We start from the raw sequence: 11,074 nt of genomic DNA, 5'->3' as shown, positions 1-11,074 counted from the left end.
TTTTTTAGTGTTTTATTTTCATATTATTCAATAATTGGCAAAATTTGATGAAGCCATTTTATAAAATGTTCATTTCTCTAAAACCATGCTAAAACCTTTACATATATTTATTGATAATATTTGTATATAAATATTTTAATTATATGTATACACACGTATGACATTTGAACACTTTTGACCCACAAAAATGCAATTAGTGTGTTTTATACGTGTTTATATGTGTATTTATCTTGCAACCAAAAAAACAAAAATGAGAGAAAAACCCGCCAAATATGCTGAATGTATTTGGGAATTAGAAAAGGGGATTATGGCCTGACATGCACAGCTATAGCAAGATGTATATGCAGTTCAACAGGGGAGAATAAAGGGAAACTTACTGGCAAAAGAGGAAATTCATGTAAGCTGATTGGAAACTGAGTTTGTTGGTTCCAGAGACCCCAGTCAAAGTTGGCATCAGTTCATTGGTGGAGCTACGTTACTGGGCAGACGCCCTTTTGAGAATATCTTATATGAATTGCTGCATTCCTAAACAAAAACTGTCTTGTAAGTTTAATTTAAAAAGTCCTAGAGACAGTCTTTATCTCAGAATTGCAAGAATGAGCTTTCCCACTTTAGGCTCTCCCAGCAGTAGCTTCTTTGGGTCTGACAAAAAAATGATTTCATCTTGGTATCCACAACTTTCACAATATATCACATAAACTTTTTAAATGGACATAGTCTTACAAAAATGGAAACAGAAATTATATAAACAATTTTATTAGTGTCCATTTCCAAATGTAGCACTCTATCTAATATTGCACATTTTAGTAAATAAAAATTGAGAATTTTGAAGATTGTTATGCAACATGAATATCAAATTATATTATAAGCTCTATTGTAGATATCATCATATGTTTCAAAAATGCTCATCAAAATTTGATGATCATTTCATAGTTTATATTTCTGAGAAGGCAGCTTTTCTTTGAATTCTTGCAACCCTTAAGAAATGTAAAAATAATGATAAAACACGAAATTATGTTTAAGTTTTCTTCCAAATGACAACAGCTGCTTTTAAAGTGTACCCTTGTTAGGATGAAAACTCCCAGTTACTTTGCTTGGGATGCATAATTCTAAATTGAAACTATGTTGAGAAGAAAAATTAAATTTCAATTATTTATGAGTAAATTTGCATAGATAGCCTTGATAAACAATAACCTGCTCTGAAAATGTTCAGAATAATAATTTAAAAAAGCTCCTTAAATTTCCATGCCAAGCTCTTGGCAGATGTTTCTATGAAACTCTTTTCTCTATGGTAAATTTTATTTCATTTATTATCTGACACAGTTGCACAACTTTCTCATAAAACTTATAAGGAATTTAGGATTTGAATGTTTTCATTTAAATATGTGTGTGTGTGTATATATGTGTGTGTGTGTATATATATGTATGTTTATATCCTATGAAGTCTTCAAATGCCATAAACCTAAAATTCATAACTCTGATGGAATGTATTTAACAAATTGTAACAATGGAGTATGATTTTTTGATGAAATAAACCACAAAGGATAAATAATCATCACAGTCACGTTGCAGGAAAAAAATTCAAGCCAATTTAATTGTAATCCTTGCTATATAAAAATTCATTCTTTCTCATTGCCATCTGTGAATATAAATAGCTTACTTAATTTTTAAATTCAACATGTGGATGTAAATAATAGTTCCCATTATGACGATGATTGTGAACATGCTGAAGATTATGACGATTGTTGTGCAAATAATTTATAAATAAATTTTTGTGTGAAATGATTCATTTTAATTTGAAAAAGAGTAAAGGAATAATGTAAATTCATATTACCACCTATAGTCACGACATGTTAAATCTAAGATCAAACTTGTCACATCTTGGTGAAATAAAAAAATATAAACAGCCTAGAGTGACTATGTGACATGCTTATGTTCTTACAGGTACTTATTATTGTTTACATATCACTTAGGATAACATTCGGTGCAGACATAGATTTACTGGGTTCATAAGCATAGGAAGTTAAGTCCCTAATTGTGAACAAACTAATTGTGGACATTAAATACTTTTAGAGCACTCTACTCTTTCTATCTAGTGCCTATTGACAACTTAATAAGACTGAAAAAGAACACGTTCAGCTGACCAGTAGGGGTCTAGTATTGAAGAAAATATATGTGGTTCATTAAGAATGTGGGCTCTGGAATCAGACCACTTGCTTTCAAATCTTGGCTCTCTTACTTTCCAGCATAATGTTGTATACATGTGGTTAAAAGCAGTTGTCAGAATCACACTGCTTCCATGTGAATATCGACTTCACAATTTATTGGCTCTGTGGCCTTGAGCAAGTTACAAAATTTTCTAGACATCAGTTTTCTTCTTTGACAAAATGGAAAATATAGTAATACCAACTCTAATATGATTTGTTGCTCAGATAAAATGACTTAATTATTCAAAAGTCCTTACAACATTATCTATTTCTGTCTCGCTTTGTCCTGCTTTGTGTGTGCATGTGTGTGTGTGTGTGTGTGCGTGTGTGAGAGAGAGAGACAGAGATACAATATCTACAAGACCTACAAGACACTTAGTACAGTGCTTGACAAATATTAAGTGCTTAGTAAATATTACATCTTCTTATTCCATTTAGTTTTAAAAAATAAGTGCCTACTCTATATTTGGAAATATTGTAGGCCCTTGGGATGTATTAGTAAACCAAATATCCTTGCTTCTTTGATAATATCTATTAGGGAATACAAAAATTACAGAAATAACTTACAATGTAAAAACAAGCAATAAATAAGTTAGAAGATAATAAGGGCTATGGGGAAAAAAAACTATGTAGAGCTGGGCAGGAAAGATTCACAGGGTCGGGAATGGCAGAGGTAGGTTGTAATTTTAAACATGTAATTTTAAAACACTAAGGGAGGCTTACTGACAAAGTGACATTTGTGCAATGTTCAGATATGAGCCATTTGAGACCAAGGGACCCATCTGCAGAAAAGCTTTATGGCAGAGACCCCTGATACTTTCATGGCCTGCAAAGGAGGCTACTGTGTTTGGTGTAGAGTGAATGGAATGGAAACTATCAGGAAACTGATTAAAAATGTAACTGGGGGAAATTAAGTAGGATATCGAAGGGCTTTAAGATTTAGCTTTTGTGGGATCGGGCGCGGTGGCTCACGCTTGTAATCCCAGCACTTTGGGAGGCCGAGGTGGGCGGATCACGAGGTCAGGAGATCGAGACCATCCTGGCTAACACGGTGAAACCCCGTCTCTACTAAAAATACAAAAAAAATAGCAGGACTTGATGGCGGGCTCCTGTAGTCCCAGCTGCTCCGGAGGCTGAGGCAGGAGAATCGCGAGAACCTGGGAGGCGGAGCTTGCAGTGAGCCCACATCGCGCCACTGCACTCCAGCCTGCCTGGGCGACAGAGTGAGACTCCTTCTAAGAAAAACAAAAAAAGATTTAGCTTTTGTGAAATGGTAAACACTGCATAGTTTTCAGTAGAGTAGTGATATCATCTGAATTCTATTTTAAATTAACCTATCTAACTGCTATATTAAGAAAGGATTCTAGAGAGTTCAGAGTTGAAGTAGAGAAACCTGTTGGAAGACTTGCAAAAATCCAGGCTAAAGACATTGTTGGTTCAGCCATTGTTTGTGATAGGACATTTGGCGATTATAGGTCAGATTCCTTATACATTTTGAAGGTAAACACCACAGATTTTTAAACAAATACAGGTATATAAGAAAAGTGGGTTGTCTAGAATAATTTCATGAATTTTTATTTAGGGCAACTATATTGGTGCAGATGCAATTGGTTGAGAAAGAAAAAGTTGTGAAGACAGTAGGTTTGAGGGAGGAGACCAGAAATTCAATTTTAGACTTGTGGAGCTTCAAATCTCTGTTAGACATTCAAATAGAAATGTCAGGCAGGCAGTGTGATATACATATGAGTCTGGAATTCAGAAAATAATTCTGAGCAACAAACTATAGCAGATAAAAAGACAGAAAAATAGACACTATTAATTGGAAAATATTATAGCTATTGAAAAGGAGGAAACTAAAGCCTGAACCCTGGAACTCTTCAAATTGAAACAAAAAAGGGGGAAAATGAACTATGAGAAAAGATGGAGATTGAGTGGTTAGTAAAACAGTAAGGAAACTGAGTTTTTGGTATGTGTTCAGAGGAGGATACAGGGATTGGTTGTATCACATCCTGCTGATAAAAGTTGCATACTGATTATGTTGAACACTGAAAATTGAAAATATGTTTAGAAATACGTTGGATGTAATTTGAATTTAACAAAAGCAATTTCAGTGGAGTGGTTTTAAATAGAATATAGACAGTGAATACAGACAACATTTTTGAGATGCTTGCTGTAAAGAGGAGTAAAGAGGTGGAGTAGCATCTGTGAAGACTTAAGTGTCAAAGATGGGATTTCAAGATGGAAGAAATAATTGGTTGTTTATGCTGAGGGGAATAGTAGAGAAGGGAGAATACATGATATAGGAAAGAAATGGAATAATTGCTAACAAATGATGTGAAATAGGTGGGAGGAGATAGTATTTGCTGTATAAATGGAAGGATTGTCTTTAGATAGGAGCAGGTGGGAAGACAGAGCTTGTGAATGAAGATATTTGTAGGTGGATGAATGTGGTTTATTAGATTTTTCTTTCAAATTACTGAAAATTTCCCAGTTAATTAGAAAATAAGTTCATCCTCTGAGCATGCAGATCAGCTAAGGAGGTATTGGAGGTTTCAGGGAAAAGAAAAACATACGTAACAGTCATCTGAGGGAATAAGCAAATAAATAAAGGTTATTGAGTATGATTATCTGACAGGAGTAAAGCCTCATTTGTTTTTCATATTCATCTGAATAAGTACCTGAACAGGAGATAGAGAGTTACATCTAACTATCTCTGCAATTTCACCAAATGCAAGAGTGAGATATGGGCAAGGGAAGCCAATTGCTACAGGGCAGAGTGATCATGATCATTGAAAATAAGATATAAAATAGGTAAGAAGGAAACCTAGACTTGAGAGATTTAAAGGTTGAAAACATCAGTGGTCCAGGTGAAGTTAAAGAATTGTAGGCGCCTGTGATCCCAACTACTTGGGAGGCTGACGCAGGAGAACTGCATGAACCCGGGAGGCAGAGGTTTCAGTGATCCGAGATTGCGCCATTGCACTCCAGCCTGGGCGACAGAGCAAGACTCCGTCTCAAGAAAAGAAAAAGGATTGCTATATTCAAGTCACCTGAAGATTAGAGCTAAAAGGACAATAATTTGTCAGAGAATGTACCACATGATAATAATATTATGGTGTGTGTATAAAATTCTTGATAACATCAAGACCTTTGTAATGACCATAAGAGCTAGACACTAAAATATAGTGGAAAAGAGTATTATTAGAGAAAACTAATTTTAATAAACTAAAAGAACAAGAAGTAGGAAAGATAATCTACATTTACTTTAGAAACTTCAGAATTTTAAAAAAAGGTCACATTGAAGAGAGCCAGAAACTAAAATCTTCTTAGCAGTGCCGTATTACTCTTTACTATCTCAATAGTTTTCTCTGAAATTTGCTTACAAAAGTGATTATAATTTGTGATTTATTATTATTTTATCCAACAATAGTAATCAGACTAGAATAAAGTAAAAGTATTAAGAATGGGCATACTGAACACACATCACAAATATTTTGTTGGTTAATGGAAATGCTAAGGAAATTGTGACCAGAAAGAAAAATCTATTAAAGTCAATGTGTGCTGAAAAAAATTGAGAAACATATTTTATTTTTATTTGAAAGTATGATTATTAAGAATATTTTTTCTTTGAAGTTTCAAAAACAAACAGTAACATATGTGGTAGCTAGCTGAGCACTTTTGTGTCATATCACTTATTGTCCTGCTATTGTGTAGTTATTGTAGACTTTGCAAATTTTTACTTGACAATGATTTGTCCCCTACTCTTTATTCTAGGCCTGGGGTGGCTAGATCCTGTCCTGGCATCTCATAGATAAGGTGGAAACCAGCCTTCCAGCCCTAGACAGGACATTATCCCATCACAGGGTACACAAATACACACACACACACACAGTCACTCCTACTGGAACCATGTAGGCACACCAGTTACCCTAATGTGTACACCTTTGGGACATAGGACGAAACCATAGTACTGGATAAAACAGAGGCAGACATGGGGAGAATGTACAATCTCCACACAGACAGTGGCCCTCTGGGAATCAACTTTTAATCTCATCAACATTACAATAAATAATGTCAAATAAAATCATATTATTTGAGGATCTACTCTATAGAATTAGCCAAATCTTCCTTGGATAATACACATAAGCTAATCAGGATCCTGTGAGGCATAAAGCTCACAAACCCAGCTTGCTCAGCATTTGTACTTTGCATTTTAAAGATGAAAACATTTGTGGTATGCCAAGTGAATCAAGGAACATAGCAGCAGTGTCAGAACATGAATTTTACTTTCGGTAAATCTTTTGAACTTTGTAATGCTATTGCAACCTTTTGACCGAAAGCAGCTTCAAAATCATTGTCCTTAATTGAGTATTTATAAAATGTCACATATAAATTCCATTTTATTATTTTTTAGGCATTATAAACAGCAGGAAATTTTAGCAACACAATTAACATGGGTTGTAATAAAATGTCTTTCCCTGCTGTCCAATTTCTGCTGCTTTCTCGTCAGCAAGCACAAGGTTGAGCTTGTTGCTGAACATTGGAGAAAGAAGGACTCTTTTCAGTCCATTTTTTTTCTAATAGGCTTTCCTCAAGATCTAAATTGTTACCATAAACCTTTTAATGGCCTATAAGGACTTTCAAAGATCTGATCCTCCTTACTTCTTTGATACCATCACCTGCATGATAATGTCTCTTTCTGTCTGCTCTATGGACACTAATTTCTTAAACTTACCATGACATTCCTAGTATTTGTTCTCATATCACCTCTTGAGAAGGCTTCTTTGGCCACGTGATATTTCAAAATCTCTCCAGCATTTCTTGGTATCTTTTTATACTTTGTTGTTGTCTATTATTAGCAACTTACTATAAATTTGACTTATTCCTGTTGCCTGCATTAGAATATATGTTCCACAAGATAAAAAGTGTTTGCATTTTATGATCAGTAATTGCAGATTTTAGATCCATGTCTATGGATCATATGAAATGCTGAATTATTAAAATATTAAATTCTCAGAAGCTAAGTTTTCAGAATCATATTCTCTTGAGAAATCTGAGAAACTTCTTAATCCTATCTTTAAATTTTTAAAAATGAAGTACCCTAAGTCCAAGGAATTGAAGAAATTATCCATGGTCAACAAAAAAGTTGAAGACAGAGAAAGTACTAAATATCAATTCCATTCTCCTCGGACGGAACTGATTGTATACCCCTTTCCTTCTTTTATTGGTAAACATTGGTAGGCTTTGGCCATTTAACAAAAATTCATTCTGGGTACAGCTGTTGTTTCAGGTGAGAGTGGGAGCCAAAAAGAATTTTAGAATGCCTGCTGCAGAAGCATAGACAAATGTATTATCTCCCAGTGGATATAAGACAGCATATAGACTTGACTGCTACTGGTTGCTGTCTGATAACTCAGAGTAATTGCTCTGACACCTCAGATAGTACAGCACAGAGATAAAGATACTGAGTTCCTTCAGATATCAATGAGCCAGTGAATCACCAAATCTTGAATTGTGTCCTATACCTGTGCTTCTACTTATATTAACTAATTTTTTTATTAAGAAAAAAGAAAGAAATATTTTTCATATATTCTTGGCACATTTCTGCTCTCCCTCAGATTTTGGAAGTGTTGGAAAAAATGGAGATTGCTGGTGGCTAATACATAGTAGAATAAACTGGGGAAGAACATTTATTTCCAACTAAATGTGTGTGTGTGCGTGCATGTGTGCGTACATGCATGTGTGTATGTGTTGATTTACTTCATTGATGTAGACTTATTAATTATTGATGTGAGATTCTTACATTACTTAATCGTAATCACATAACTCATAAGACCTTTTTAGATTTGCAGCCAAGGGTAAGAGCAGGGACTGAAATAACAAAACCCAAAGTCTATTAGTCTGCTTTCTTGCTGCTAATAAAGGCATACCAAAGACTGGGCAATTTTCAAAAGAAAGAAATTTAATGGACTTGCAGTTCCACATGGCTGGGGAGGCTTCACAATCATGGTGGAAGGCAAGAAGGAGCAAATCACATCTTACATGGATGGCAGCAGGCAAAAGACTTGTACAGGGAAACTCCCATTTTTAAAACCCTCCAATCTAGTGAGATTTATTCACTAACACTAGAACAGCATGAGAAGATCCACCTCCATGATTCAATTACCTCCCACCAGGCCCCTCCCACAACACATGGGAATTCAAGATTTGGGTGGGGACACAGCCAAACCATGTCACAAGGCTATGGAAGCAATACATTTATTAAGTGTTTAACACGATTCATTGTTTTCATTTTAGTGTGTGATTACAGGCTTCATTTTCCGAACTCAGGTCCTTGTTTTGTGTGTGTGTGTATGTGTGTATGTGAATTATGATTCTTTATTCTGACTGGTGCCTATGGAAGCAATAGGGAAATCTATTTACTAATTAGTTTTGTCTTTTTGCATAGAGAAAGCTTGGACTATATTTCTGGAAGGTACCCACTGTGGGATGCTAAGCAGTTCTCTGGTGTTGCCATGCAGCGACTGGGAGGAGCAGAGGGCTGCTGGAGACCCTCTGAGATTCTGCTTGTGCACATGCACTGCCTGCAGGGCATGGCATTCTCCAGCCCATAAAGCAAGACTTCTCAGGCCCTGTGGCTAGCATCCACCACACCCATATCAGCCACTAGCATTTTAAAAATGATTTTAGGTGGGCACATAAGGACCCAGAAAAAAAGTTTTACAAATATTTTAGGAGCCTTAACCTTCATGTCATAGCTAATCAGTGAATGAAGTTACCTTTTAATCAAAGAGTCTCATCCCTGTTTTCTTGGTACTAAAAACTTTTACCAATCTGTATCCTAGTGTTGTGCTCTAAACACTAACCTCACCTATTACTCTGTCGCCAGATGGAGACTTTAAACTTGTAGGCTTCCAGCAGGGATTCTCCTGATAAGCGTGCATACCAGTACAGCTGGGCACACTTGGGAAGAGCAGGCTGGCCTTCAACATCTGGCTTCAGAGGCAGGGTGTGACTCCAGGTGCTTGTGCAGGTGGTTGGCAAAATCCACCTGGGTCTGGAACAGAACCTGGTTGATGATGCTCTTGGGCAGCCACCCCTTGAGGTCGATGCTGAGCAGTCACGAAAGTTTGGTTTTGGAGGGACTTCCAGTCACCAGGTGAAGCACCATGCAAGTGGGACCATGCTACCTCCGATGACACCCTTCTGCTCTGGCATGTTCCTGAAGTCTGTGGCCATGCCAGCCAGCACACAGGTGGAGCCTCGACGATTGGCACAGCGCATGCTCACAAAGTCACGGGGCCCCACCAGGTTTCCTGCTGCCTTTGCAGCCAGCTCGTAGGTAATGAATGCATCTTTTCTGACCTTCTGCAGGACCTTGATCTCTTTGATATTGGGGTTCACTCCCCCATTGCCTCCATGCACTCCACCAGCTCTTCATAGAGCCTCTTCATGGGTGACTCCACCACAACTTGCAACCAGAACATCTTGCCCACATCTAGAGCCACTTTACTCATCACTTTGTCCCCACTGTCCTGCTGGCTGTCCTTCTTCCAGCCCTCCTGGTTGCTGAGGGCTAAGGATGCCCAAGGCCTTCTGCATGGCCTCTTCCCCCTGCCGGAGATAGGTCAGTTCCTTGTCACTGTAGAGAGTCTCTCTCTTTCTTTCCTTTTTTTCTTTCTTTTCTTTTTCCAGGTTCAAGAGATTCTCCTGCCTCAGCCTCCCGAGTAGTTGGGATTACAGGCACGCGCCACCACGCCTAGCTAATTTTTGTATTTTTAGGGGTTTTACCATGTTGGTCAGGCTGCTCTCCAACTCCTAACCTCGTGATCCGCCCGCCTCGGCCTCCCAACGTGCTGGTATTACAGGCGTGAGCCACTACGCCTGGCCAGAGAGTCTCTTCCAGCAGTGAACCAAGCATCTGGTTAACCCACGTGCTTGGAGTGGGGCCTCCCAGGGCCCTCTGGATCAGCTCCTGGCCGATGCTCCTCACAGCCTGTTGCCTCAGCCCCTTCATGTTGCACATGTGTCTGTAGGAGCTCCTGGGGCACAGTTTGAATGTCACTAGCAGCATTGATTCCTGGCAGATGTGGCAGCGGTGGGGCCGCCAACGCCAGGGCTGCTGTCTCTTCTCTCAAGGGTGGCTCTTTGTCCTTCCGGAGCCACTCAAGCTTCGCCTCTGAGTCCCGCAGCTGCAGCCTGGACCCAGTGTTCTGTGTATTAAATGTCCCCGACTGAAGGCTGTGCATCATGATCAGGAGATATAAATGCCATCACTCACTGGATTCTTCCCAGCAGTGCTCAGCTCCCCGTTCAGCGCCTGCTGCCATCCATCCAGTGCATACTTTTTCCCTCCAGGGATGCTTGCAGTGTGGCCTCCCCTCGGAGGCTGTCCTCTGTGCCCCTCCTCACTCTACTCTTTAATTATAATCCGGTATTTTGGCCAGGCTTAGTGGCTCAGGCCCTTCTTATAGACTCATTGAATATTGAAATCGGTAGGACATCCCTTTTTGCTAATTTATTGTCCTCATTTAGTGCTTCTCTCTGGTCTTTCCTGTCCTTTTGGAGTCACCAAAATTTGATAAGAGAAACTTTGACTTCCATTTCTGATCCCATGTGATCTTTCCAGTAAGTCTAATCCTAGGGTGTGATTTGTGTATCTGTTACCCTCTCACTCACATGCTCCCTACTAAGATAACCTGAAGCATAACTGAGTTGTCCATTCTATGACTTAGCAAAATATATTGTTTTATTCCTCTAAAGAAATTTCTCAAGGAGTTAATTATAATGTAAAGCCATTTACTCATTCTGGCAATGTGCAAATTCAGAAATATACAGAAAATGTACAACAACCCAAATTAATCTTA

The 11,074-nt window shown here is 38.1% G+C and overlaps 1 pseudogene; it reads right to left on the bottom strand.

Moving 5' to 3' along the window:
• Positions 1-9,098: 9,098 nt before the first annotated feature.
• Positions 9,099-10,281, bottom strand: LOC117063429 (annotated as a pseudogene).
• Between the last annotated feature and the right edge of the window lie 793 nt (positions 10,282-11,074).

The sequence above is a fragment of the Trachypithecus francoisi genome, unplaced genomic scaffold, assembly GCF_009764315.1.
Source record: "Trachypithecus francoisi isolate TF-2019V2 unplaced genomic scaffold, Tfra_2.0 Lachesis_group18, whole genome shotgun sequence".
Taxonomy (NCBI): domain Eukaryota; kingdom Metazoa; phylum Chordata; class Mammalia; order Primates; family Cercopithecidae; genus Trachypithecus; species Trachypithecus francoisi.
Note: the sequence above shows the minus strand (reverse complement) of the source record. Positions and strands in the feature narration are given on the sequence as shown.